Source organism: Sapajus apella, unplaced genomic scaffold (genome assembly GCF_009761245.1).
Source record: "Sapajus apella isolate SASKATOON/1434 unplaced genomic scaffold, GSC_monkey_1.0 scaffold82, whole genome shotgun sequence".
Classification (NCBI taxonomy): Eukaryota; Metazoa; Chordata; class Mammalia; order Primates; family Cebidae; genus Sapajus; species Sapajus apella.
Genome location: NW_022437022.1, coordinates 7,410,413 through 7,435,664, shown reverse-complemented (window position 1 = coordinate 7,435,664; position 25,252 = coordinate 7,410,413). Strand labels below are relative to the sequence as shown.

The following is a 25,252-nucleotide window of genomic DNA, read 5'->3' as shown; positions in this document are numbered from 1 at the left end:
AAAGGGAAAGGAGGCTAGAGGAGGCAAAAGACTTTCACAGAGTCATGATGACCTGACTCGTGATCTTACTCGGACTGTCCAGATGCTGAAAAGTCCCAAAGGAAATAAGAATTACATTCTTCTACCTTACTCTTCCTCCTTGTTAAGTGGGAAAATGAAGTCTGAAACTTTTAACATGACCAACAGTCACTGGATGATTCAGCTTCTGCCTAATACTTAATGTAATACTTCATTAATACAAAAAAAAATCTATTCTATATCCATGTGGGTTGTAAAACATAATTATAAGAGGAACATCTGTGAACCCATCATTCAACATAAGAATCACTAAGAACCAAAGGTATTGTTGCCAATACCTTTGAAATCACCTCTTGATCGGTTGGCATATGAGAAGCAAAATCCTGAAATTTGCATTTGTTGTTGCTTCTATTAAAAATGGTGCAGGTATATATCATTAAGCAATACATTGCTTAGTTTTGCCTATTTTTTGAGCTTTATAAAAGTAGTACCATAGTGAATGCAGCTTTCTCTGACAGGCTTTTTATGCTCAGAATTTTTTCCAAGGTTCATCTAGTTTGTTACATGTTGCTAGAGTTCATTCATGTTGCTAGCTATTTCATAGGCCATTGTGTATGAATAGAACATATTTATTTACCCAGTCACGATAATGAACATTTGGGTTGTTTCTAGGTTTTTGCTTTCACAAATAATACCTTTCAGTACGTACCTATACCTGTTTCCCAGTGCACATGGGTGAAAGTTTCTCTACAATTCACATACACATCCCCTAGAAGTAGCATTGATGGGTTGAAGAAGATATTTATCATGTCCTCAAATTTACAAGATAATGCGAAATTGTTTCCCAAAGTGACTGTACCAATTTATACTCTCAACTATACAGTATTTAAATTTTCTCCAACACTTGGTATTTTCAAATGTATTGACTTTTTATAATACAGTTCATAAAAATGTATCTCAGAAGTTCTTTGTTTATATTTCCTTGATTATAAATGAGGTGGCCATATTTTATATGTTTATTTATCATTCATATTTCCTTTCCTATGAAATACCCTTTCATGGCCTATTGCTATTTTTCTACTAGTTGTTTGCTTTTTTTCTTGTCAAATTGGAGGAATTTTTAATATATGAAGAGTATTAATCATCTGTTTCTTATATGTACTAAAAATATCTTCTAGATTCACGTATGCTTTCTTTTCATTTTCTTTTTGGTATATTTTGCTGTACAGAAATTCTTTATCTCAATGTAATCAATTAACTCAATCTCTTATAATTAGTACTTAACATAATTTCTGTTCTTTTGCATTTGCTGAGGAGTGATTTACTTCCAATTATATGGTTAATTTTATAGTAAGTGCCAAGTGGTGCTGAGAAGAACGTGTATTCTGTGGATTTGGGGTGGAGTGTTCTGTAAATGTCTGTTAGATCCACTTGGTCCAGATCTGTGTTCAAGTTCTGGATATCCTTGTTGACTTTCTGTCTCATTGATCTGTCCAATATTGTCAGTGGAGTGTTAAAGTCTCCCACTATTATTGTGTTGGAGTCTACGTCTCTTTGTAGGTCATTAAGAACCTGCTTTATGTATCTGGGTGCTCCTGCATTGGGTGCATATGTATTTAGGATAGTTAGCTCTTCTTGTTGCATTGATCCTTTTACCATTATGTAATGCCCTTCTCTGTCTCTTTTGATCTTTGTTGGTTTAAAGTCCATTTTATCAGAGACTAGGATTGCTACCCCTGCTTTTTTTTGTTCTCCATTTGCTTGGTAAATCTTTCTCCATCCCTTTACTTTAAGTCTATGTGAGTCTTTGCACATGAGATGGGTCTCCTGAATACAGAACACCAATGGGTCTTGACTTTTTTTCCAGTTTGCCAGTCTGCGTCTTTTGATTGGGGCATTTAGGCCATTTACATTCAACATTAATATTGTTATATTTGAATTTTAACCTGCCATTTTGTTACGGGCTGGTTGTTTTGCCCATTAGGTGACACGGTTTCTTCACTGTGTCATTAGTCTTTACCATTTGGTACATTTTTGCAGTGGCTGGTACTGGTTGCTCCTTTCAATATTTAGTACTTCCTTCAGAAGCTCATGTAAGGCAGTTCTTGTAGCGACGAAATCTTTCAGCAATTGCTTGTCTGTAAAGGATTTTATTTCTCCTTCACTTATGGAGCTTAGCTTGGCCAGATATGAAATTCTGGATTGAAGGTTCTTTTCTTTAAGGATGTTGAATATTGGCTCCTACTCCCTTCTAGCTTGTAGGGTCTCTGCTGAGAGATCTGCTGTGAGTCTGATGGTCTTTCCTTTGTGGGTCACTCGACCTTTTTCTCCAGCTACCCTTAGGATTTTTTCCTTCAGTTTTGAATCTGATGATTATGTGCCTTGGGGTTGCTCTTCTTGAGAAGTATCTTTGTGGTGTTCTCTGTATTTCCTGGATTTGAATGTTGGCCTGCCTTGTTAGGTTGGGAAAGCTCTCTTGGATGATATCCTGAAGAGTGTTTTCCAACTTGGATTCGTTCTGCCCATCACATTCACGTACTCTGATCAAGCATAAATTAGGTCTTTTCACATAATCCCATATTTCTTGGAGGCTTTGTTCATTTCTTTTCACTCTTTTTTCTCTAATTTTGCCTTCTCGTTTTATTTCATTGATTTGATCTTCTATCTCTGATATCCTTTCTTCTGCTTGATCAATTCAGCTGTTGAAACTTGTGTTTGCCTCACAAAGTTCTCGTGCTGTGTTTTTCAGCTCCATCAAGTCATTTGTGTTCTTCTCTAAGCTGGTGATTCTAGTTAGCATTTCATCTAACCTCTTTTCAAATTTCTTTGCATTGGGTTAGAACATGGTCTTTTAACTCAGAGAAGTTTGTTATTACCTACCTTCTGAAGCCTGCTTCTGTCAATTCGTCAAACTCATTTTCTGTGTTGTTTTGTTCCTTGATGGTGAGGAGATGTGATCTCTGGGAGGAGAAGAGGTGTTCTGGTCTTTGATGGTTTCATCCTTTTTGCACTGGTTTCTTCCCATCTTGGTGGATTTAACTTGCTTTGATCTTTGAAGTTGGTGATTGCTGGAGGAATCTCTGAGTGGACATACTTTCTGTTGAGTTTGGAGCTATATCTTTTTTGGCCTGTAGAGGTGCTGCTGGGCTGCCTCAGATTCAGTCAGGTTGCTGTGTGTGTAGTCTTTTCCTGGAGTTTGTTTGCAGGTGAGATTAGCTCTGCCTTCCCAATGGCATCTCTCCTTTCCTGAGCTCCATCTTCCCTGTTGGAGTCAAACTGGTGTATTCGCTGCCAAGCTCTCTAGAACACCAGCTTCAGTTTGAGTTTTGTGGGGGTGGGGCCTGCCAGGCCTTACCTCTATTTCCCTGCTTTCGACTCTGCCTCTTTCTGCGGGACGGTCAGTCCCACTGGTGTTAGTCCAAACTTCCGCCCAGGTCTGTGCAACACCTTGTGGCACCAGGCAGGAGCCATCATTCAGATTTGAATCGACAACCCATGGTGCCCATCAGTCTGGCAGGGCTCTCTTGGACCGTGGGTTGCAGGAGGGATGAGGTAAGCACAGGATCCGAATGGGAGCACCAATGGGGTGAAGTCCCCTGACCCTCGGAGCTGGCTGCATATTCCAGGTGCAGATGCACCCCACCCTGTCTCGGTTCGCCCACCTGCACATTCCAGGTGGGGATGCACCCCACCCTGTCTCGGTTCGCCCACCTGGGCGGCTCTCACCCTGCTTCAGCTCCTTCCATGGGCTTTTATTTTCAGTGTCCTACCAGTCCCACTGAAATTAACTTGGCACCTTGCTTGGAATCGTGAAGTCCTCTAGTCCTCTGCATCTCATTCGCTGGGAGTTGCATTCCAGTGTTGCCTCCTCTTGGCCATCTTGGTGTACCCCCTCTTAAAGATATTCTTAACCATTTTTTTCTTAAGGTTTGAGTGTTTTACCTCTATTATTTCTTTAATCCCCATCTGGGATTGATTTTTTTGTATAGTGTGAGGTCAGAATTCAATTTTATTTTTCCCATATTTGTAGCAAATGATCCCAAGAGCATTTATGGAGTAGTTTATTTTGTTCCAGTAATCTGCATTACCACCTCTATCAGATTTCAAGTTTAAAAAAATGGTGTGGAACTGTTTTTGGTTCTCTGTTCTTTTCTTTGACTCAGTTTGTCTCTCATTAAGCCAATACATACTGTTTTAGTAATCATAACTTTAAAATAAATGTAGACACCTGTTAGGACACATCTCTCTATCTTATTTTTCCTTTTTGTTAGTGTGCTGAATATTGTGGCCTTAGTCTTCTATATGAATTGTAGAAAAACACCATAATATTTTTTGATAAACTATTGAGAATTTGTGACAATTTATTTCTTTACTGAATCATCTTTTAAACCTAAAAACTGATATCTCATCATTTATTTCATTCCTGGATATCTTTTATATGAGAAAAATATATTTAAACATTTAAAATATTTCCTGCACATCTTTTGTTACAAATATTTTTAGTGCCCCTTTTTTGGAGACTGTGTTGCTGTAAACAGGTAGTAAGCTTATTTTTACTATATTTTATTAGCTGTTGCTGGCATATATAAATGCAATTGATTTTTATGTTGTTCTTAAATCCAGTCATCTTATAAAAACACTTAATTTTAACCACTTTCTGTAGATTTTTAAAGATTTTTAATGTAGACTGAACAATATCACCTGACTGTAATAACAGTTTCATTTTTTCTTCTTCTATTCTCATGACTTGCAGTATTATTATCTTATTATGCCAGCTAGGATTTCTGCTACCATAGAAATGATGGACATGATATGCTTGTATGGTTCCTGAATTTAAAATTAGTGCTGCTAGTATTTTATCATTGAAAATGATGAACATTTTGGTAGACAACATTTATTAATCATGAAAGAACTTCCCTTCCATTTCTAGTTTATCATAATAATTTTTGCTTTTATCAAATGCTTTGTCTTTGTCTATGGAAATGCAGAAAGTATTGTGTTTTACCTACAATTTTTTAATGTATAAACCACCCTTGCATTACTGACATAAACCCAACTTGATCTTGGTGGATTCTCTCTTTTATTCCAATGCTATATTTACTTTACTAAGATTTGATTTAGGATCTTTGCAAACATGTTAATGAGTGAAATTGTTTTAAGCTTTTTTTATGCAATCTCTGTCTGACTTTGGTATCAACATTATAGGGGCCTCTTATGATACACTGGGGAATGTTCCCTCTTTTGTGAATTCTCTGAAATCATTTGTATAATATTGGATAAAGAATTATTCAAAAGTTTATTAAAACTCACCTCTATAACTATCTGAGTCTCTACAGAAGAATTTTAACCTTCAATTTAAGTTCTTTATGAATGAAATTGTAAGGTTTCCTTTTTATTTCATCTTGAGTACATTTTGATGTTATCCCTTTTTTTTTTTGAGATGGAGTCTCGCTCTGTTGCCCAGGCTGGAGTGCCGTGGTGCTATCTCAGCTCACTGCAACCTCCACCTCCTGGGTTCAAGCGATTCTCCCACCTCAGCCTTCCCAGTAGCTGAGATTACAGGAGTATGCCACCACACCCAGCTAATTTTTGTATGTTTAGTAGAGAGACAAGGTTTTGCCATGTTGGCCAGGCTGGTCTCGAACTCCTGACCTCAGGCGATCCACCCACTTTGGCCTCCCAAAGTGCTGGGATTACATGCATGAGCTACCACACTCAGCCTGATGTTATCCTTCTTGAAATTTGTTCATTTCATCTATATTTTCATGCTCCTTGTGTAATATTGCTCATACTATTTTTTTAAATGTCTCTATTGTATCTGTTTTATGGCCCTTTTTATTCTTAGTATTTTAAATTTAGGCTTTCTTCATATTTTTCTTGATCAATCTCAGCAAAAGTTTGTCTATTTTATATTTTTGTAAAAAACTACCTTTATTTTTGCTCATTCCTTTTTCTTTTTAAAAATTTTCCGAAGTTATTTTTCTGACTTCTTAAGTAGGATACTCAGTTTTTCAAGTGTCTGCCTTTCTTCCTTTTTAATACAAGATTTTAAGGCATGAATATATGTCAAAATACTGCTCTGCCAGTGTCCCATGAGTCTTGATATATTTTATTTTTTATCAAATTTGTGGTATTTTAAATTTCCATTAAATTAAATGTAGCTTATTGTTTTCAACATTATTCAGAGATATACTGATTAAATTTTCAAATATATAAATTTTTTAATTTGTATTTTTCTTATCTATTTTAACTTTATTGCATAGCGGTCAAAGAACATGTTATGTATGATTCCAGTTATTTGAATTTACTGAGATCTGCGTTGTTTCTTGGTATGAGATCTAATTTTTACAAATGTTGCATGTGTAGAATATCGAGATGAATGTGTATTCTCTAATTTTTAGTTCTATAAATATCCATTAAAACCAGCTAGTTGATTGTTTGGTTGTTTTTCTGTATTTGCATATTTATTTTGGTTTCCTTGACCTACCAATAGGGAGAAGTATGTTAAATTCTCACGTTATGACAGAAGACGTGTCTATTTCTCTTTGTGAATCTATCACGTTTTGAGGCTATTTTATCAAATGCATATAGTTTAGAATTGTGCAATTCTGATTAATTTAGCCTTTTATATAATGACTTTACCACTAATTACTGTTTTTGTCTTCAAGTCTATTTGTTGGATACCAGGTGTTGTGTTTTGTTTTATTTATATTTGCCTGGTTTGTATTTTTTCCATCTTTTTCTTCCAACCTTCCATGTCTTAAAGTTTTCCTTGTGTTTTTATAAATAGCAAGTACTAAACTTGTGTTTGTGATTGCTGTTACTCTGTTTATCTCTGCTTTTGAACAGAGTTTGGTCCATCTATATTCATTGTGGTTACTGACAGACATTATAGTTATTCTCTACTTCCTTTTGGTGCTTTCTGTTGGTGTTTCACTTTTGCTATTAAAAAAAAATTTTGCCATTTTGAGATTGAGATTTTTTTTTTGTCCTGTGTCTCCTGATACCTCTTCTTCCCTCCACAAGGCTGAGCGTCGTCTACTCTTATTTTCTCTTAATGGTTGCATATAATATTATTAGTAATGATGGTAGTGAAACATATATGTAAATAAAATATAAATATATATGAACATATATATAGTAAACAAATGTCATGTGATAGGCTGTGTTTAAGTGTTTTGCATATATTAATTTTAATTGAATCCCCACAGCCACCCTGGGGGATAGGCAGTTTTAACAAAGTCTTAACCCCCTTTAAATGACCATAGGACCTAAGGACGCATTCTTCTCCCAGTCATTCTTCTCCCAAGTAGTTGGCTATTTTTTTCTGTATTTCAGTTACCATTTTGCCTTCTGTGGACACTTTCTTTATTTTTACATTACCTCTTTCGTCATTCTTTTAGGGTAAGACTGCTAAACTCCGTCTTTTTGTGACATTATCCTGTTTTGCTCTCATTTAAAAAAATTTTACTAAGAACATTTTCAAACTTATGATAAAGTTGAAAGAATTTTATTGTGGACACTGTATACCAACTATTAGAAGTTTATTATACTTATTTTATCCGAATATATCAATGTATCAAGCCCTTTATCTACTAGTCTGTCCTATTTTTTGGTGCATTTCAGTCGATAGCACACATCTGCACCCTGCCCTCAAACCACAGCAGCACACCCACTGTTTAAGTTCCGGGGTTAACAGAGAGAAATAAACATACACAAGCCCCTCCCTGTTGTTGAGCCTTGTTATCAACTTAATCCTCACCACAACCAACAAAGGACACATATCGAACTTGCCCCACGGCAAGTTTCCTTACTTCAGTCAACAATCAGTACCAGCAGCCGAGAGCTGTGAGTCCCCACTCTGTCTCAGCTTCATTGCTTGAATTTACACTGAGGTAAATTAATGCTTTAATGAAGAACATACTTTGCTGGGTGAAGGATTGTTGAGTAGTTTCCTGTTTTTCACACCTTGGGTTTTTATTAGCTTCTTCCTCTCGGGCAGTAAGTTGAGACAACACTGAGAGAATGAGCCTATTGATGAAAACCAGGACTTAACACAGAAGGTGCAAGCCGAGGGATGACAAGCATGATGGGGCCCAGAAGAGCCCCCCAAACCCCAAGGGTAACGAAAGTCACCAGCACTTAGCGAGCACTTGTGGGTGGCAGACACTCCTCAACATTCTGCTCACTTTTTGTCACATAATCCTCACCACAGCTCTTTGCGGTGGCTTCCAGTACCGCCCTTGCATTGCGTATGGAAAACATGGACCCTGAAATGAATAGCTTGCTCAAGATCACTCCATGGACAAGTGGCAAAGGCAGAGGTTATACTCCTGTCTGGATAGCTCCAAAGCTCAAGGTTGTACGGCCACACTAGCCTGCTGGGGAGGGCATCGGGAGCCGCAGGGAGGGTGTGCAGCGAGGACGTGGAAAGCATCTATCTCACAGGTCAACTTCGGCGAGGCCCAGCTGAGTGGGGCCATGCTTGCATGGAAACCATCTTATAGCAGTTCTCACACTGCTGTAAGATACTACCTGAGATTCGGTAATTGATAAACAAAGGAGGCTTAATTGACTCACAGTTCTGCATGCTGGGGAGGGCTCAGGAAACTCACAATCATGGTGGAAGGCAAAAGAGAAGCGAAGTACCTTCTTCACAAGGTGGCAGGAAAGACAGAGAGGGCAAGAGAGGAACTATCAAACACTTATAAAGCCATTAGATCTCGTGAGAACTCACTCACTATCACGAGAACAGCATGGGGAACCCACCCCTATGATCCAATTACCTCTCACCATTTTCCTCCCGCAACACCTGGAGATTACAATTTGAGATGAGATTCAGGTGGGGACACAAAGCCAAACCATACCACCATCTATGTCACAGGTCAGCTTCAGCTACACCTCAGCTGAGTGGAGGCCAGGCTTGCAGTCCTTTTGAGTTCCTCTGGGTCTCCAGTAAGTCATTTTACTGTAAGACTTACATTGCCCCATTAAGTTAGACGTAAATCTATGTTAGTCTTAGATTGGACTGGGTGGGATATGTGTGGAGAGAGAGCCCAGTTTGGCTTCAAATCAGGTAACACAGATGTTAGGACATTCCTGTTTGTCAGAGTGAACTAAACCCTCCAGGGACCCAGCACAGTGAATGTGTGTGTGATAGCTCTTTCAAAGACACTTGTTCAACAAATGAAGGCATCTGGTTCCTCCACGATGAAGACTCAGGAAATGATAAACGATGATGTTTGATAAAGGGACAAGCTGTTTTCTGAATGCTGGAACAAGAAAGTACATGGGAAAATAAGGCAAGAAGCCAAGATAGATTAGGGGAAAGATTTGTAATGCTCTGTTTAAACCAAAGCAGACATGCCCTGACGTGTCGACCTTGAGGTTTTGGAAGCTGGGGGTGGGAGGAGTGATAGAAGCCACAAGCCATCATTTTAAGAAACTCATGGAGGGCTGGAGAAAGTCTGGAAATTCTGAAGGAACTTTGAGAGGAAAATACAGTTCTGGAAATTTCATCTGGGAGCCCACTGTGTTGTTTATTGCACTAGGGGCTGGCAAATTTCAAGGGGTTGGGTTGTCTTCTCCATCTTAGTCTCAATGACAGTCTTTATGTTCCCTGAGGATAGGAACTAAGCCTTAGTCACTTCTATTCCCTCACTTCCTACAGATGCTCAATAAGCATGTTCTGACCTCAGAGCCTTGTGGAAAGCAAGCCACAGGTCAACTTCTATGAATTCAGACCTGGATGTTGACAGGAGACTGAGTTTTGCTGCCTGGGGAACTTCTGTAGATCCCTGCAATGAAAAAGATGACTTTTGCCTCTTTCCTCATTTTATTTCCTGCTCAACTTATTATGAAATGAAACGCCACAGGAAATGGGAGCTTTCAATGGTACACTCTGTTCTCTCATCCTATTCTCCATTGGTGGAGGAAGAGGAAGAAACGGTGTGCTTGGAATGAGAATACTGAGCTCCTGCAATGACTCTCATTGTGGGGACTGAACACAATCAGAAATGGTAAAGAGACATAAACTGATCCCCACCGGATCTTTGGGGGAAATTATTTTCAACATCGAGACAATAACAGCACTATTTTGATAGGTGATGTTCTACGTGATAAACGCACATATGTTCCATAAAGCCTTTTTCTAATCATGGCCCCTTAGCAACTGGGATTTATTGCAGAAGTTGCTACATTTGAAATTTAATACAACTCTTAAGCTTAGTAATGCTTTTACAATTCATTACAATTACTTTTCGTAAGAAAAAATAAACTTTTGCAATTGTTAAGCAAAGTTGGATTAAAATTATCACATTGGTAGCCACTCAACCCTAACGAAGATGAAGGCTCGTGTTCTGCTAAGGGCTTTGGACGGCTTCCATGGTGCCAAGTCCACAGAAGCATCTTGGTGAAAGCCTGGTGCATAAGCGGACAGACAGCAGTGCAGCATGGCCGGTGTGTGCTGGCGAAGGAGCAGAGGTGGCGGGAAAGGCACTATTGCCCAAGACTGGAAAAGTGAGCAGGGTTCCCATCTCAGGGCCTTGTAAGCTGTATTGGAACCATGTCCTAAAATCAGTGACGTTTTAAGCAAAGGTGTGGGGTGCTCAGGCTCTAAGGTGGCCCTCGATAATCCCCATCTCCCTGGTCCTCACAGCTTGGTCTAGTATTCCCCCAAAGCCAATTATGACTGTAGCGTGGATGTAGTGACTTAATTCTGACAAACAGAATATGGCCAAGTGATGGGTAGTCACTCCTGAGATTTGGTTATAAAACGACTGCGGCTTCTGTCTCAGGTGCTCTCACACACACACTCTCTCTCTCTCTCTCTCTGTGTAATTGGTCCCTTCATCTGGGGGAAGTAGGCTGTTGAGCTGTGAGCACCCCAGTGGGAAGATGCAGGTGGTAAGGGATCGATGTCTCCAGCCAGCATCCAGGAGGATCTGGAACAGACCACAGCCCCAAGAGCGAACCAGACGCTGACTTTCTCCTAACCAAGCCCTGGGATGACCACAGCCCTGGCCAACATCGAACTGCACCCTCAGAAGAAATCCTGAGGCAGAACCACTCAGCTAAACCACGCTGGTATTTCTGACCCTCAGAAGCTGTGAGACAATAAATGTTGTTTTCAGCTGCTAGATTTGAGATAATTTGTTATGCATCAATAGACAACAAATACACATAGCCTATTATTTGTATGTTTAAAGAATGTCCCTGGCACCTTGTAAAGAATGGGAACCATGGGGCTGGTGCCTAGATAAGGCCAGTGACATCAGTGTAGCAGGAGGCAGGAACCGTAGGAAGGCTGGGTACCATCCTGAAAAGGTTGATTTGAAGATGCTTTGAACATCTAGGTGGAGATACCTGGTGGGTAGGTGGAGATGTGAGTCTGAAATTCCAGAGGACAGTCTATAGCTGGAGCTACAGATTTTGCAGTTTTAGTAGAATTTAGGTGGAAAAGAACAGAGGGAAAAAGTGCAGGCTCCAGGCAAGAGGAATTTACTTGGAGTGCCTCAGCTTCCCAGCCTGAAAACAACAGGTTTGTTAAGTGCATACATTAGATACCATGTAAAGTACCTAGAATTGGACCCCGGCACATGGTAAATATTCAGAATTGGACGTTATTAATTACCATCTTTGGAGAAAAGAGAATTTCCAGTGGCAGGATGGCACAGGAGTTGAACATAAATCAGTTTTCAGTCACACTCATTTTATGCTTTGGTTTTCTCTTCTACGACGTAGCTATCTATCAAGAGAAATCTACTGTATAATAAATTATCAGATCTGGCCAGATGTGGTGGCTCACACCTGTAATCCCAGCACTTTAAGAGACCAAGGCAAGAGGATCTTGAGCCCAGGAGTTCAAGACCAGGCTGAGCAACATGAAGAAACCCCATCTCTACAAAAAATACAAAAATTAGCCGGGTGTGGTGGCCGGCACTTGCTTTCCCAGCTACTCAGGAGGCCGAGGTGGGAGGATGGCTTGAGCCTGGGAGGTGGAGTTTGCAGTGAGCCAGGATAGGGCCACTGCACTCCAGCCTGAGCAACAGAATGATACTTTGTCTAAAAAAAAATTAAATAATATATTTTAAAAAGAACTCCCAGATCTGTTTATGACAGGAAAATGTAAATAAAGCATGCTATAGCTGTAGTTTCAGGATCCAAGATAAATTCATTAGGAAAAAAAAGGTTTCAAAATACTTTCTCTACCAGAATGAAAAGTCAAATTTTTTTTTTTTTTTTTTTTTTTGATATAGAGTCTTGTTCTGTCACCCAAGCCAGGGAGCAGTGGCGTGATCTTGGCTCACTACAACTTCCACCTCCTGGGTTCAAGTGATTCTCTTGCCTCAGCCTCCTGAGTAGCTAGGATTACAGGCACCGCCACCGTGACCGGCTAATTTTTTTCGGTATTTTTGTAGAGATGGGGTTTCACCACATTGGCCAGGCTAGTCTTGAACTCTGGACCTCAGATGATCCCCCCACCTCGGCCTCCCAAAGTGCTGGGATTACAGGCGTGAGCCTCTGTGCCCAGTCTAAAAGTCTTTTTTTTTTTTTTTTTTTTTTAAGGAGCAGTGAATGAAGAGCAAGTAGAGACGTTAACCTCTTTTGAGGCTTCCCAAACAGTGCCTTCAGGATCCTGAGCTAAGCAATTCTGACACAGTCAAGTTGGGACTAGAAAATCCTTCACACACATCAATCCCAGAGGGGAGACTTCTTTCCTTCATTCATCCTCTTTAATTAAAATGTGTGAAATGAGCACAGTAGCGGGCCCCCATCTTGTCTCCAGCCATTCACAAATATTTTAAACTGACGCCAAACAAAATCCAGATTGTGTTACCAGCCTCCCTGCCCCACAGTTGATAGATCTGACTGAGGACTTCATGCAGGGCGCTCCAGGCTGAGATGAGGGACAGCAACAGCTTAATTACTGGGCTTCGAACTTCATCAGAAATGTGTGCTTTGTTAGCCAAGAATGTTGTCCTAAAGCTGGGAGTAGCACATTTGTGTGAGAGAATAAATGAGAGGGAGTATGTATACCGCAAATGAAGCTGGCCGAAGCCATCAGGCCATCCGCAGGGATTCAGAAGAGGATGCACGCAGCAGCCACCTTGGGATCATTCCGCTTCCTTGGCCAGCGTTTGAATCCTTCTTGCTTCACACAACGGATAGTGTTCCATCTTTCACTGTCCCTGAAGTGTTAGCTGAGCACCTACTATAGGTTAGGCCCCATGTAAGGCGCAAAGAAACAAAGCTGTGTTTGTGTCTCTGAGCACAACTGTCTCCACCTTCAAGGGGCTCAGCTTAGTGAGGCCAGCATATTTGTCAGTAGATCATCTAAATAACAGAAAAGAGAACAACTGAAATGAAAATATTATAATAAATTAAATGTAACATATTAAGTTAATCAGAAATAGAACTGTGTTAAAGCAAACTAAATACGGCCTGAGAAGGACTCTGTACTTGTATATTTCAGTCCTTGTGGATGAACCACAACCTAACTTAACAGGTAGACAGGACTGAAAGCCTAACTTAGGAGCGCACCTGTAACAATAGCTGGGTTTTGGCCGATCCCAGCAGCCCTGCTTCAGCCACTCATACACTGCTGAGGGTTCAAATCAGGCAGACACCAACCTGTAACCAGCCCAGCTGTTTCTGTACCTCACTTCTGATTTCTGTTTGCCACTTTTCGTTTTTTGTCTGTAAATTTGGTCTGACCACAAGGCATCCCAGGGGGCTCTCTGAATCTGCTGTGATTCTGGGGACTGCTCGATTCATGAATCGCTTTTATTCTTGCTCAATTAGACTCCATTAAATTTAATTCGTCTGAAGTTTTCTTTTAACAAGAGGTAGGCGTGAGTGCTGTAGTATCCAGAGAAAAGAGTGATTCACTGGGAGAGTCAGTGTGCTCCAGAGAAACAGACCAATAGGGTGTGTGCGTGTGTGTGTGTGTGTGTGTGTGTGTGTCTGTAGGAATATACATACAGAGAGAGAAAGAGAGAGAGAGATTCCTTCTAAAGAATTGATGCGGCTGGGTGCAGTGGCTCACACCTGTAATCCCAGCACTTTGAGAGGCTGAGGTGAGCAGATCACCTGAGGTCAGGAGTTCAAGACCAGCCTGGCTAACATGGTGAAACGCTGTTTCTACTAAAAACACAAAAAGTTAGCTGGGCCTGTAATCCCAGCTACTTGGGAGGCTGAGGCCAGAGAACCACTTGAACCCAGGAGGTGGAGGTTGCAGTAAACCGATATCACACCATTGTACTCCAGCTTGGGCAACAAGAGCAAAACTCCATCTCAAAAAAAAAAAAAAGAAAGAGAGAATTGATGCTGGCATTTGTGGGGCTGGCAATTCTGAAATCTGTAGGACAGATTAACAGACTGGAAATACAGGTAAGAGCTAATGTTGCCATCTTGAGTCTGAAGTCTGCAGGGCAGCAGGCTGGAAGCTCAGGCATTGTTTCTATGCTACGGCCTTAAGGCAGAATTTCTTCTTCTTCTAGAACCTCAGTCTCTGCTCTTGAGGCCTTGAATTTACTGGATGAAGCCCCACGACTTTATGGAGGGTCATCTGTTTTGCTCAGTCTATGGATTTCAATGTTAATCACATCTAAGAATTGCCTTCAGCACACCTATAGACTGTGTTCTACCAGTATGTGGGTGAAACTGCCTTTGCAAAAATTATATTGGTGAGAAAAATTGTAACAATAAGCTAAGCTAACCCACCCCCTATCCCCCATCTTGCCTTTCCCTTAATTATTCCCAGGCTATTGGGCCAAGCTAACTTTGGAAGACATTTAGGCTACAGTTTAAATGATTAATAGGCCTTGCCCAAAAGCCAACTGCTTTTGTAAAGCTAATGGGAGGCCATCAGGCTGGGGGAGGAGGGAGCCGGAGTCCTGCTAAGGCACAGACACAAAGGATTGCCAGCCATTTTCCCGGAAGTTATAAGATATGCAGTTTTCCCAGTTACTTCTGCAAATAACATATTATAGATTGGCCTTTTGAGACGTCCTTCCAAGTTTTTTGCATGACTCCACCGGGACCACCAAGCCAGATCCTGCAGCCCCACCTAGAAGTGATTCAGCCTGCAGGAGGACAGCCTTGACCCTCCATGATTTCATCTCTGCCCCAACCAATCAGCAGCAAGCATCTGTTACCTGGCCACCCTCCTCCTTTCCCCTAAACTACCTTCGAAAAACCCCCTAACCTACGAGTTTCAGATGAGGTGATTTGAGGACCCACTCCATTTCCCACAAGGTATAGCTGGCCTCGAGTCTATTAAACTCTTTCTCTAGTGCAATGACATGGCCTTTTTTATGTATCAGGCAGGAAGAAACCCTTGGGCAGTGACATGGGTGACATTGCCTGCCAGGCTGGCACATACCTTCAACCTCCACATTCGAGGAGGCCTTCTCAGAGGAGGCATTCTCCTGTCTCAGTGTGGCTGACTTATTTGGGGATCCCAGGACGAAAAAGCAAGGGATGAGAAAAGTTAGCGAGCAAAACCAGTGGGGCCTGTGTTCTCCAACAGGTTGTCACCATGGGCTACAGGACCACGGTCCTGCTGGGGACCTTCTGTGGCCCAGGGGCATTGCATTACAGCAAGCTGATGAGAGGGGGCCTGCACGGCTAGCACAGTGGCCTCATCCTAAGCGTAAGCCCCAATCCATGTTAAAGAACACTGTCATTTTACATTACAAGTGCTGGTGACTTAACCCTGTGTTCCTGCTGTGGCCTGTGACATCCCCAATGGTGGCTCCTGGTCATCTCAGTCTGGCTGAAGTGCCCTAGCGTGGGCCAAGAGAGTTCCTAGTGAGATGGGAGAAACCCTGGGCACCGCAGCAGAAAGACACAGGCGGGAGGTGGGGAGGGGCAGAACGTCAGCACGTTTGGGAGGTGGGGAGGAGGACGTCAGCCTCTGCTCAGCCATGGGCCAGGGAGAGTTGGGTACATACATTATAGCTACCATATAAAGTACCTAGAAATGAACCCGGCAAAATATTCAGAAGTGGCCATTATTAATTGACATCTTTGGAGAAAAGAGAATTTCCAGTGGCAGAATGGCCACTGGTGCGGGGGTGGGGGTGGGAGTGGGGGTAAGGCATTCACATCTTCTGCCAGCCACTCCCAGCTCTGCCACTTCATGTATGACTTTGGGCAAACTAACTAACCACTCCAAGCTTCAGTTTTCTTACAATGGGTAGACTTGACAATGAACACGTTTGTGCTCAGAAAGTGCTGAGAACAAGGCTGAACTTCAAGTCAGCCTCCTCTCTCCACCCAGCACCAGGCTCAGCAGTCTGGATTTACCCCATTCCTAAGACCACTCGGCTTCCCTTTAGGGTCCGAAAGATTTGAAGTGGTCTGTCTGCGGGGTCACTGTGACACAGCTGTCCCGTCACCAGAGTGGCCTCTCACTCATGATTCATTTTCTCAAAAAGACAGGCACACATGACAGCGGGGGCTGGAGGGCCGTGGCAGGGCAGAGGGGGGGATTTCTCAGTTCTCCAGCGTCAAGTCTGGTTTTGATGTAAATGTCTCCCAGCCCGTTTCCCACATGACTGACCCCCACGCACAGTCTTATCTTTGAATGACTCATGCCTTGGGTTCAAAAGTGAGCATTTTTACCATAACCTTCCCATAACCTCCGTATAGGTTCAATTGTCCTTGGATGATGCCATTGCTGGGAAACAGGAGGCGGTTCCTCCCGTCTGGCCCAGACTGTTGAGACTTTCCTGGCAGTGTCCTGCTCCCTGTGTGCCCCTCACTTGATCCAGGGCTTGCAGGTCAAATGTTACACCCTCCTCCTGTGGTTGGCGCCATGGTCCAGTCCTCTGCCCTCCACAGCGGACACCCTTGGCCCCGTGCCCAGGTTCTGAGCTGTGGGCATGCTCATTCCAGTGACTGCTCCTCCCTCCTTGATCCGGGTGGTGACAGGGGTCTTAGGAAAAAGAGTTTTCGTGACAATTTTAGCTGACATTTACTGAGCACTGAATGCCAGCACAGAATTAAGTGGCTCATTGGATCCTCACAGAGATCCTTGTGAGGCTTTGCCCCATTTGGCGGATAAGGAAACTAAGGCCAGAGAGGTTTTGTAGCTCAGCTTGTATCATATATTCATGCCCATGAAGTCTGACTCCCGAATCTGCACCCTAATTTTCTGTGTCTCACTCCTCCTGTCTCTTTGCACATCCAAACGTCTCCCTGGATGAGGTTCATTAAGCCAGCAGTGGGCCTGACCCAGCAGAGGAAGAGTCTTTTGTCTGCAGATTTAGAATTGGGACCGGAAGTGTGTGTGTGAGAGAGAGAAAGAGCCCTCGTGGTTGAACCCGAGATGTGAGAATTGGGATTACCTCTTTCCTCAGTACTGTTCTAGAGACTGAAGAACCTACCTCCCAGGATTGGAGCACAGACACGAGGGTGAAGGCCGAGGGTACAGGGCTCCAGCCCTCCCCGGCCCACTGCATTGCCAGCCTTGAATCCATACAACATCCTGGGATACAGGGCCACATTTTCACCTTGAAAGGCCCCAAAACCAGAGAAGACAAGTCCTCCTGAGTCCTCCATTAGCTGCTAAAAATGACGCTGAATCACACACTAAGCTTTTTTAAATGTTTCTTTAAGATCGATTCAATGAGAGTTTTTAATGTTATCTTTCTAGAGACAGAAGGACAATGTGAACAGGGAAACACTGCAAATGAGAAAAGCGATGTACTGAGGACTGGATTAGGGCTTTAGCACCTCACATGCTGTTGGAGGAGGTATGATCAACAGGTTTCGTTGTATTGCACACACATAGGATGTCTCACAAATATTTAGAAAAAAGAGCAGTCAATGTCATGACCACAATGACCACATAAGCAAGTTTGCTGGTGCCGTGAAAGGTGCCGATGAGCAATCTCTCCGAAGACTGAGCAACATCTGTGCCTGCAGCTGCAGAACAGTGTCCCCCATGTCACTCAACTCACACAGAGCCTCAGGAAGGCCTTATTGCAAAGGACTGAACTCAGTCATCGTGTCTGTGTTCATTTCCTAGGGCTGCCATAACAAATGACCGCAGATTGGGTGGCTTCAAACTACAGAAATTTCTTTTTTTTTTTTTGAGACGGAGTCTCGCTCTGTCATCCACATTGGAGTGCAGTGGTGCATTCGCGGCTCACTGCAACCTCCGACTCCCTGGTTCAAGTGATTCTCCTGCCTCAGCCTCCCCAGAAGCTGGGATTACAGGCACGTGCCACCACACCTAGCTAAATTTTTTTGGTATTTTTAGTAGAGACGGGGTTTCACCATGTTGGCCGGGATGGTCTCGATCTCCTGACCTCATGATCCACCCCCCTCAGCCTCCCAAAGTGCTGGGATTACAGGTGTGAGCCACCGTGCCCGGCCCAGGAATTTCTTGTTTCCCAGTTCTGGAAGCCAGAAGTCTGCAAGCAAGGTGTGAGCAGACCCATGCTCTCTCCGAAGGCTCCAAGGGAGAATCCACTCCTGCCTTTCTCTTAGCTTCAGGTGGTTGCTGGCAATCCCTGGCCTGTAGACACTTCACTCTAACCTCTATCACCTGGCATCTGCCCCTGTGAGTCTTCACGGTGTCTTCCCTCTGCCATGTCTGTCTGTATCTTCTCTTCTAGCATGGACATTAGTGTTATTGGACTAGAGCCCACCCTAATGGCCTCATCTTAACTTGATTACATCTTGCAAAGACTCTATCTCTGAAAAGGGTTGGGGGTTAGGATTTCAACATACTTTTGAGGGGGACACAATTCAATCCATGACAATGTCCAAACAGCCTCATCTTCTCCATCCTTGCTCCCCTAACTCTTAGTGAGAGCCCAAGGCTGCAGCTGTTCCATTTCCCACGGGTCCTTGCAGGTCTGGCTTTCCCCACCACCCCTTGCACACTCTGGACTCAGCCAAAGTCAGTGTCTGTGTTTCCAGGTTCTTTCCTGTGAGCTTCCTTCCTCCTCAGTGGCTTCCTGCCACCCTTCAATGGCCCACTCAGAGGCCACTTCTCTGAAGCCAAAGCCAGGAGGGACTCTGGAAAGCTCTGAGAGCTCTGGCTCACTTCTGAGTCATGCATGGCCACGCTCCATATTTAATTTTTGTTAAGAATGGTGGTGTCATGTGCAGCCTTCTGACCCCTGCAGAGCCACATGAGAGTGATCTCAGCCAGGAAAGTTTCCTTCCAGAGAGGTAAGGCCCCTCCCAGCTCATGCTGGGCACAGCTCTTTGTTTGGGAATATCTGTCTCTGTTTTGGACTTAGTGTGTCCTCTTTTGCTCTGCATAAGCAGGTGTGTTGTCAGTGGCCCCAGAGAGGCCCCCAGCTCTCTGTATCTTAGACTCCACAGAGGAGGGGTTGGGGTCCTTCCCCTGCACATGAGAGGGGGAAGACCATCTCCCTGGCCATAGGGGACGGAGACCCATGATTGACGCTGATTGTGCTGTCTCTTCTCTCTGTGAGTAAAGAGTTGTTCTATCCAATACCTGTGTGAGCTGTGCCTTTCTTGGTGACCCCAAACCATGGAGGGTGTTGACATCTTGAGACTACTGCCCTGGGTGGAATGCAGCTCCTTCTCTGGAGGTGATGACAGCTGTCACTTGCTCAATTTTGTATCTTAGCTTGCCTCTGAAACCTTAAGTACATTAAGGGTGCAAAATGCTTTGTAACCTTGCAGAAGGTGCACAAGGATGTATGTAGGCTGTGGAGTACTTATTGAGCAAATTAACAAGTGACTTGTAAGCACAGCCCAAGGTGAGGTTGAGCATATTTTAAATTTGTGACTTGACACGCATGTACACATCACATGCTCACACACCCCATTCAACTGATTTTGACCAAGCTGACTGGACAGTTCTGCTTTTAAAATGCTTTGGCATATGTCATGATAATGGGTTATTTTCATTCCTGTGTCCAAACAAATGTGTTGGGTGTTTCATTTCCAGCACAGTATTTTGACATGCACATCATCATCACTATTCTTATTCTGGAAGATTGGCCCCAAGACCACAGGGAACTCAGTTGCTTGGATTAATAGCAAGAGAATAAACCAGGAGGTGAAGGACATGGAGCTGGTGAAAATGACCCACCTAAAGATCTGACCCTGGAGGTAACCTTAGCTTCCCAAATACGAAGAGCAGAGGCACGTGGGGATGCAAGACTCATAGGAGGGGCTTGATCTCCGTGGTGCACGGTGAGTAGTCCTAGTCTGTGCAGCACTGTGCATCCCAGTGAGCGTCCACACAGGGCTGGACCCACAGGGTCTCCAGGCTGCACAACCACAGGAGGTACAACTCCATCTTCATCTATTTGGCGCCTGGGGCAGGGCACTGACTGTCCAACAAAGACCCACGCGTTCCTCTTGTTCTCTAGTTTCCTCATACTGACGGGGGCCATGTGACTAGCTCTAGTCAGTGGGTTCTGCTTGGTGTGGGTCAGTTTTGGGTAAAAAAAAACAAACAATTAAGAACCTACTTTCCTCATTGATGCAATGAGACCTGAAGCCATAGATTGATCAGGTGGTGTTAGAGGATGATTAATTCTTGAGTGGGTGGCTGGGGAAGTCTTACACAAATGGATAAACAGTATGTGCATGGTACAACACAGAACATATGGGAGGTTGACATTCATGAGGGGAGCACCTAAACAGGCTATTTGGGGGAAGAGCAGAGGCCATAATGAAAATAAGTTTAAAATATTGATTTTATTAATCAATTTGACAAAATCTCTATGAAGGAAGTACTGCTTGAATCTTTATTTGATAAATGAAAAACCATCAGCACAGAGATGTAGAAGCTCACCCAAGGTCCTGCATCTACTGAAAAGAACACCAGGACTGATACGGTTTGGCTGTGCCCCTCCAATCTCATTTTGAATTGTAGTTTCCATTATTCCCACATGTCGTGGGAGGGACTTTGTGGGAGGTAATTAAACCATGGGGACAGTTTCCTCCATGCTATTCTCATGATAGAAAGTTCTCACGAGATCTGATGGTTTCTTCCCACTTCACTAGGCGCTCATTCTCCTTCCTGATGCCATGTGAAGAAGGATGTGTTTTCTTCCTTTTCTGCCATGACTGTAAGTTTCCTGAGGCCTCAGCGGCCATGCTGAAGTGTGAGTCAATTAAACCTCTTTCCTTTATAAATACCCAGACTCCAGTACATCTTTATTAGCAGCCTGAGAATGGACTAATATATGGATCCAAACCCAGCCAGGCAGCACCAGCTCCCAGGCCTTTAGCCTCTCTGTGTGCGGCTAGCAGTGTGAGAAACGGAGAAGGCATGGCAGCCCGGGGGTGGGGCCACTCCAGGTTTTGAGGGCCTGGAACATTACCTGAGCTCACCCTCCTGTTTTGCCAGTTCGATTTCATTCTTTGTTCACTTAGAATATGTGAATGTCCATTCAGTAAAAGACAAAATGAAAGGAGGAAAGAGAGAAGACCTGGAACGGGACATGTGCAGAACAGTGGTCACTGTCATTCCCCTGATGTCATGCGCTCAGGAACAACCAAAGGAGAACACGCAGAATGGTTCCTTACACATACAGAGAAGAAAGAAAATTGTTTATCAGCATGGAGGACAACTATCTTTCAGCTTCTGCCCAGCATACAGTAGCCTCTGTTTGAGCCGTAGTGAATGTCTCAGTTTTTCAACTGCTGTCTTCATTTTTGCTCCTGGTGTGGGGAGCATTGCTCTTGCTTGTTTCTCTTTTTCCCTTCTGGGCATATTTCCTGCATAAAGGAACTCTCTAAAAGTTCATTTTCATGGGGATTGTTTTTCTTTAAAAAAAAAAACTGCAGATATTTCTCTGCAGACTTAACGTCTGAAACACACCCAGTTCCCGCTCCCGAATAGTTTCCTCTGTACGTTTCTCTGTGTGGGTTTTCTTCCAAAGTGCCACAGGCCAGACAGGGCTCTTTTTGAGCCCATCTGAGAGGCCCTGGTGTTTCTACAGGTTACAAACACTGAAAGAAAAAGCACATTCCCCACCCCAACGCTTGCCAGCGCTCACTCTCTCTCTTTTTAGACAAATGGTGTTTTTATAGATTCCCCTTCCTACTAAAGACAGTGTTGGATTCTCTGCTGCAGCCCTTGAAATGTCTGCACACACCGTGCATTATAATCAGATAAAACCCTCAACCGAGCAAAGCATGGTCATCTCATACCAGCCAGTGTCTGCAGCCTTCTCTTATTTTCAGTTCTTGCCTGGCAGCAAAACTGGGCACACTCATGTCAGCAAGAAAATAAACTGGGAATATGGAATATATTAAGCTTAAGAGGAGGGCCTGGAAGGAATGAGCACTTTATTTGCTTAAGGCAGCTTAGTTGCACCTGACATTAATAAATGAAATGAAGGTTGATCAGTATTTAAAACAACCGTACAAATTGGAACATGTTCATCCTAGTGAACAGAATGTGAAAAAAATCCAGAAGTTGGCAATAAGTAAACCGCCTCATCTCAATCAGTCGTTTCTGTTTTCTTTCTGTAAGATATTCATGGGAATCAGAATTTTGGAGGATCTCCATGAGGTTTTCCTTGTTGCAATGAACTTGTATTCCCTTTGCGTGGTAATAGAAAGCTCCAGGGGAGCATCGATGAGAAGGGCATGGCCGTCTGCAAATACAATATGGTCTAATGCAAACTTTGCTTCCTGCTAAAACTTTTTTTGAGACTCACCAAGATGTATGTAAAGGCACCACTCATTAAAATAACAATAACTTTTTCTTTAGTATGTGCCAGATATGGGCTAAGTGCTTTACATGAATGATTTCATTTAACCCTCAGTAAACTTCAAGATACACTATGCTTTCCATTTTACAGATGTAAAACTGAGACTTGGAGAGGCCTAGGAACTGCCCAAGGATACACACCCAGCTGGTAATTTACCAATTCCTAAGATCATTAACTAAAATTTAGTGATCTGGGCACTGATCAGCCGGTATTATCATTTTTTATGTGAGTAGCACACACCAGTAGTTTGCATAAAGTAGTGACAGTAAAATAGGCCAATGTTATAATTTTCTATGAAAGGCACAGAGACTTCCGTCTACCAAAAATTCGTAAACTATTTGTAGAGACAAGTTTGATATTTTCAGTAGACCTTTGAACAACACAGAGCTTACAGGCCTGCAGTCAAAAATTCACGTACAACTTCCAACTCTGCAAAAACTTTACTAATAGTCTACTGTTGACTGAAAGCCTTACTGACGGCATAAACAGTCAATTGACATATATTTTGTATATGTATTACATTCTGTATTCTTGCCATAAAGTAAGCTAGAGAAGAGAAAATGTTATTAAGAAAATCATAAGGAAGAGAAACTATATTTACTATTCACTAAGTGGAAGGAAGTGAATATCATCAAGGTCTTCATCCTAGTCATCTTCATGTTGAGCAGGCTGAGGAAGAGGAGGGACTGGTCTTGCTGTCTCAGGGGTGTCAGGAAAGATGGAAAAAAAATCTGTGTATAAGTGGACTCGTGTAGTTCAAAGCCATGTTGTTCAAGGGTCAACTGTAATTAAACTGAGTTACAATTTAAGTTAATGTATAATCTTCACTGAACTCATAGCATATTTTATCAAAGCTAAGAATCTTGTCATTAAAAGACAATACAAGCAAACACCTCTTCCGTTCCACCTCTCAAATGTTCCGCTTGATGAAGTCGGTGTGGCTATTGCATTAACGTTTCTATTTGAACATATCAGTATCTTCAGAATTCTGAGAGGGGGGTGGTATGCAGAGGGGAAGCAGGGGCCAGAGGTCAGGGAAGAAACACGAAGAGCGCCTGGCTGATCCCAGTTTCCCTCTGATCACACTTCCTCACCGTTTGCCACTGAAGCCCTGTTGTCTATCCTTGCTGAGGAAGAAGAGATGGAAGAGAAGAGAACAGAAAGAGAGAAGGAATTGAAAAGAGTATTAAAGAAAGACAGAAAGAAAATTGAAAGGAACTTGAAAGGGACTTTGCATTGCTCTGAAGGTGAGAAGGTAAAATAAAACTTCCAAAAGAAACCTTTTCACCCTTACCAACATCAAAATTTATAATACTTGCTTTTCTTGGAAAAAAGAAATTAGGCAGAGGTAAATGAGGGGTTATTTCAAGAAATGTTATATAATGTTATAATATAATGAGGGCTTGTGTGCTCTATGATGATATGACAATTTGCAAGATTAATCTGCTTCCGTTATTCCAGACAGGGATTCTCGACATGGGATCTGTGGGCCTCAGAGGAATCTAGAAATCTGAAAGTTTTGCAAATTATAAAGTTTCCATAATTTTTCTGGGGAATGGTTCTGAAGCTTCCAGCAGCATCTCAATGGGGTTTTCCAATTCTGGAAAGATTAAGAACTGCAGATTAAGGAAGATAGATTCCAGAAACTTTCGCTTTAAAGATCTGACTTGGCAGGCAGTTGGGAATCTTTCTGTAGAGTGCTTTCCTCAAAAGGATAAAATGGTGACTTTATCAGATTTTCCAGAAGCCCCAATGTTGCACTGAGTCCTTTCCAGGCAAGCATCCATATCCTTTTATCATTTCTCTTATGATAGGGTTTAAAATTTTCTCACCATCCATCAATTGCCCTGACCTGTCGATTTCTCCTGAATGCATGGCACCCTAAAGTGAGCACTACACTCCAGGATGAGTCCACCCATGTGAAAGCAGGCACTACCCATCTTATTTTGGACACTATGCTTTTGTTATAAAACCAAAGATCCGAAGAGCTTTTTGAAAAATACACAACCCTTTTGTCTGGCATCAAGTATTTTTGACAAGTAAATTTTCTAAATCTTTCCACATGTGTTACCTCTCAACTCTGTCACTTTCCACTTATCTCATACGTATACACTTGATTTTTAGGAGACCAAGGAGCAGAATTTTATATTTATCTATTTTAAATTTTATCTTGTCTAATTTGGTAATTGTTTAGCAAAGTGTATCAGAATATTCTGGAAGCTCGATTTCTTATCCAACGTTAACAGTTACCTCTCCCAGCCTCGTGCCACTCATGGGTTTATTTATCATGATCTCAAAGCCCTATCCAAGTCTCCGGTTTCCATATGGACAGGAGCAGGAGACTAAGGACTAGCATCTCCTCCTATCTGTTGCTGATTTAGGTTGATCAATGAATCAATGCTCTTTAGCTTTAAAGCATTCAATCAGTTGTCAATTCAGCTGGCTAGAACAGAATTCAGCCCACATTTCTCCATCTTGGCAATTTGAATATCATACAATTTTTTAAG

General features: G+C 42.5%; 1 long non-coding RNA gene across 1 annotated transcript; it reads right to left on the bottom strand.

The window, feature by feature from the left end:
* Positions 1-1,963: 1,963 nt before the first annotated feature.
* LOC116533425 lies at positions 1,964-25,252 on the bottom strand. The gene is made up of 3 exons (XR_004261290.1): positions 25,242-25,252; positions 14,083-14,091; positions 1,964-2,074 (listed from the first exon to the last, which is right to left on the bottom strand). It is a non-coding gene; the product is annotated as an uncharacterized LOC116533425 (long non-coding RNA).